This window comes from Megascapheus bottae, chromosome 4 (assembly GCF_031878675.1).
Source record: "Megascapheus bottae isolate mThoBot1 chromosome 4, mThoBot2.hap1, whole genome shotgun sequence".
Classification (NCBI taxonomy): domain Eukaryota; kingdom Metazoa; phylum Chordata; class Mammalia; order Rodentia; family Geomyidae; genus Megascapheus; species Megascapheus bottae.
In genome coordinates this window covers 75,512,023-75,517,269 of record NC_143512.1, presented here as the reverse complement: position 1 = coordinate 75,517,269, position 5,247 = coordinate 75,512,023, and positions in this window count along the sequence as shown.

Here is a 5,247-nt window from a genome sequence, read left to right as displayed (position 1 = left end):
ATATTTAATACCATATTTTTATTAAATTCTTATTAAAATAGTCATGTCGATTTGAGGCTTTGATTAATTCTGTACAAAAGATACACCAAAAAGTTCAGCAATTGTTTTAGTTAATCTCAAATATACAAGTGAATAGCAGAAGTTCTCACCTAGAATTACTGAGATAGTAATGTTTCAGGGAGATAGTAGATGTATTTCCTCCTTATGATTGTGCTTATTTAAACATTTTTAGCTTCTCCCAAATCAAGCCAGCAATGACTGCTCTAGCAGGAAGTTTGGTAAGTGCTTTTGAAATTCCTTAAATTTCATTTGCAAGTATTTCTTTTCTGTTTTATGTTGTTTTGTGTTTTGAGGCATTGTTTTGGTGAGCCCAGGCCAACCTTAGGCTTGTAAGGTCCCTGACTCAGCTCCCTCCTGTGGAGACTGCAGGCAGATACATCATAGCTAAGTATGGATATATATATATATATATATATATATATATATATATATATATATTTTTTTTTTTTTTGCAGTCCTGGGCTTGAGCTCAGGGCCTGAGCACTATCCTTGGACTTTGTCAAGGCTTGAGCCTCAGCACCACTTCCTGCTTTTTTCTGTGTATGTGGTACTGAGGGATTGAACCTGGGCCTTCATGCATGCTAGGCCATGCACTCTACAACTAGGCAAAACTCCCAGCCGCAAATATGGATATTTCTTAGATGGAAAGTGGTAGGGTATTTGCTTCATGTGTTTTAAGAACTAATTTTATTAAAAGTCCTACACTATCCAAAGCAGAACATGGATTCTATGCAACCTCTATTAAATACTAATCACATTCTCCACAGAACTAGAAAAATAGCCTAACATCATATGGAATTGCAAAAAGTTCTGTACAGACAAAATCACTCAGTGGTAGCCTGCGGGCTTTGCATATGGAATGTCCTACTTTCACATCCCCAGCACCACAAAAGAGATAACATATAGAAATATAAATCTGCCAAAAGCATATTGATTGAAAAGAACAAAGCTGAAGGCAATTCACTATGTGGCTTCAAAATGTATGACAAAGCTGTAGTAACCAAAAGAACATAAAACAGAGTAGAGTCATTAGAAGTAAACCCTGTCAAGGACACCCAACTTGTTTTCCACAAAGAGAAGAATGTGCAGTGGAAAAAGGACACTCACTTTAGTAAGTGGTGCTCAGCAAAACATATTCCTTATAAAAGAATGAAAATATTTATCTCTCCTCAATTATCAAAAGCCAGTTATCTGTCTTAGATGAAGAAAACATGAAAATATAACATAGGTGAAGTGTTTTAAGACACTGGAATAGCAAGAAATTTTTAAGCAGGATTATTGCAGGATTGATTTTGGTAGCCTTTCTCTTATATTCATTTACCTGGATTGATGCAGGGAAGGGAAATAACAAAATGTTGAGAGAATGGATAAAAGGGAAACCAATGGAACAGTGATATTCACAAGAAATTAGTTGGAAATGAACTTTACAACTTGGGAAGGAGGGATTGGGGGAGAGAGAAAGTGGGAAAAAACTGTGAGAGGGGGTAATAATATTCAGCAAGAAATGTATTCACTACCTTACATATGTAAGTGTAATCCCTCTATACATCACGAGGATAATAATTTTTTAAAAAATAATAAAATATTCCAAAAATAAAAAAGAAGTAGAGACATGGGATTATATTGAAAACAAAAATAAAAATGAAAACAAACCCAAAATATTCTAGCACAGGAATCAATTGAATGGACAAAATGGGAGAAAATATTTGGAAATAGTGGAAGTAAGCAGAGGTTGGTGTTCAACGTTTATAATTTATTTGAAGTTATTTCTTTTCTATCATTTTTTCTCCTCATGGTTTATCTCATGTTGTTACTGTACTTGACTTTGGTACCCGTATATTGCTTATATATTTATTTGTTTATTTGCAGTAGGTAAGGGAAAGGGAAAAACTAGATGATTGGGAGGGGGTGGAGAAAATTGTGAGAAAAACTTAGGAAAGGGTGCAAAGTTCAAGAAGTACCTGACGAATGTAACTGTAACCCTTCTATGCGTCACTCTGAAAATAAAATAATTAGGAAAAATCCTCAATAACAACAAAGACAATTAAAAGTAGGCAATATATTTAAATAGATGTATGTTAAAATTATATATATATGTGTGTAAATGATCATTAGTGATGAAGGAAACTGAGAGAAGGGGTGATACTGTTCAAAACATACTCAATACCTAACTTATGTAACTGTAACTCTTCTGTACATGGCCTTTAAAATAAATAACTAAAAAAAACTCAACACACTGTACCTTTCAAAAACTAGAAGCACTGTGAAAGTTTTTGCTGTAAAGAAATGATTAATGTTTGATCTCATTTAAATTGGAAATATTGTTCAATCTTATTTAAATATTAATCTATGTAAAGTTTTTATTCTTGGTTTAGATAATAAGATGAAGTTTAGGGAAGGAACAATGAAAGCATTTCTTGTGTGACACAGAGATTTGTAATCATCCTAAAAATAATGTAAAATGAGATTTTGCTCTCGAAGATGGCAAATTAAACAGCAAATACTTCTCTTGAACTATGTGATAAGAAAATATAAATACAGTTGTGAGGATTTTTTTCTTACCAGTTTTAAAATCACAGACAGGATTGCCTTTTGAATTATCTGGTATACTTGATTAAGCTATACCCTGGGTGAAATTTACACAGATATAGCTGCTCTATTGTGAAAGGAAACAGCTGTTTTTCTAATGTTCCTGTGGTTTTATGAACACAATGTTTCCTTTATGAGGCAAAGAGGATTCAAATGAATGCTCTCAAGTCCCTCCAGGAACAAATTTCTCAAATGTTCTGTATAGCTCACTATTGCTTGATAAATGTTAGATTGAAGATCATTCTAGGTATAGTGCCTAGGGCTTCTTAAATGCTGCCATTCTCTTGTTTATTTTCTTCTTAGGCTGGGGAATTGCTTTATGAACTCAGAGACATAAAGGAGAACAGCTGAGTAGCGAGAAAGACATTTGGTATAATACTTCAACTGAAGAGGAAATTGGATTTTACCTATTGTAAAGGAGGTCATACATTTTATCGTTAAATGGGCTAAAATATTGCTGTTTAGTAAGATGCCAGCCTAAATCTGGAAACAGTTGTTTAATCTTAGACCTCAGGCAATGGGCATTAATTTCTTATTTTTCATAGATTTTTCACATTTGGTAACCTTCAACATCTACTGCAACTTTGAGTGATTGTTTTTCATAGATGTTTCTGACCTTGCAATATGGGGAAAGTACACTTGTTTAAACACACAAAAACTTAGATGGGAGGTAAAGTTTATTTCTAGTTGACATAAAGTTCTGTGGGTGGCCAAGGAGGCAGGTAAAAAGGATACAGCCTGTGTCGAAGGTACAAAGACATGCTGGGAAGAATTCCAAGTTAATCCCCTGATTTGCTTTATGAATCACTCATTGTCTTTTAGAAGAGCATGGAATGCTTATAAAATGAAAACAAATTACATTTAAATTTAGAATTATGTAATATATCAGACTATAGACATTTAATATCACCAAACAATAGAGTATCATTGGTCAACAAATCTGCTTTCTTCCAATAGTTCTAAATGCCTTATTACATAAAATCCATCTTCATATTCTATGTGGCTGTTGTTGTTGGTCATGGAGCTTGAACTTTGGGCCGGGTGCTGCTCCTGAGCTTTTCAGTTCAAGGCTAATACTCTACCACTTTGAGCCACAATTCTGCTCTCTGTTTTCATATTTTTATAGTAAATATGCAAGTCTTTTTAATGTGATGTCTTCTAAAATGATGCATAAAAATAAAAAAGTGATATGTATGTATGTGAAATTTGAAAAAATGATGTTATGATGAGCAATACCTCATTTTTCATAAGTTCATGATGAATATTACCTTTCAAGAGAATAAAAGAAAGAAAAAGAAGTAACAAACAGTTTGAAATTAGAAACTTCCAGAACAGACAATAGTGCTTCTTTGTGCTTCTTTCTTTGCCACCGTACAGCATTCTCTGACCTGTGATGTTATGTTTCCTCAGTGAACCTACTACAAGGGTGGATACAGAGTTATTTGTTCAGTGAAGTTTTATATATTGCAAAATGACCTCGGTTGTATTTTTCTTGATATGTTTTTAGCCCATGGATTTCAGATCACTTGGGCCACGCTTTATTTGAAAGACCAGATGATCATTTCCAGGGCCTCATAAACTCTGATTGGTCACCATCTCTACCTTGCCACTTGTTAAAGACTTTATTTCATCTGGTGAGATTTCAAATTGGAACAATGTGTTTGCCTGCCATCTACATCTGTCAGAAACCACCTCATTCTCGTGCACACCTGAATTGTCCCCACCTGGCAAGGCCACGCCCCCTTCAGGTGGGAGGGCAGTATTGGAACACCCACCTGCCAGGTTCCAGGGATGGTTTTGTTTGCAGTGGTGTCTATGCATTGAGTAGCAAAGTGGATGAGTAATCACCGCTCCCTGATGTGAGGAAGGAGGAGGAGGGCCTGGGGCTTAGGAGGAGGAGGGCCTGGGGCTTTCATTCCTTCCATATCCTTGCTCAGGTCCTCTCCCTCTACCCAAAGCCTACTTCTGTCAATTCTTCTGTCTCTGTTTCAGTGTCCTGAAAACTGGCTCTTTGAAACCTGTATGGGCATCACAGCCAAAATTTCACAAATATATGTTGAAACTTCCCACTCATACAATAATAGAAAAACCTCTTGTTGATATTAAAGTACCACTTTTTCTGTCTGAGAGCAAGGCTGTCTTACTATTGAAATAAAATAAAATTTTACATAGTTTCATCTGTAGATTTATGGACTCATAACATTTTTTTTCTGTCGGTTGAGGGTCTTGAATGCTGGGTCTGGGCGCTGTCTTTGAGCTCTTCAGCTCAAGGCTACCACCCTAACCCTTGGGCCACAGTGCCACTTCCAGTTTTCTAGTGGTCAAATGGAGATAAGACTCTCACAGATTTTCGTGCCCGGGCTGGCTTTGAACTGTGATCCTCAGAACTCAGCCTCCTGAGTAGCTAGGATGACAGACGTGAGTCATCCCACACTGCTATAATGTACTTTTGAAATAAAATATTAGAGTCAAAATTCATGTGTCAGTTGGTTACAAATGAAATAGAAAATATACAAAGCTGTATAAAACATTACTAAAAGTATTAACAGCAATTTATATTAGCTGATACTGAAGGTATAAACTAATAAGAGATAATAA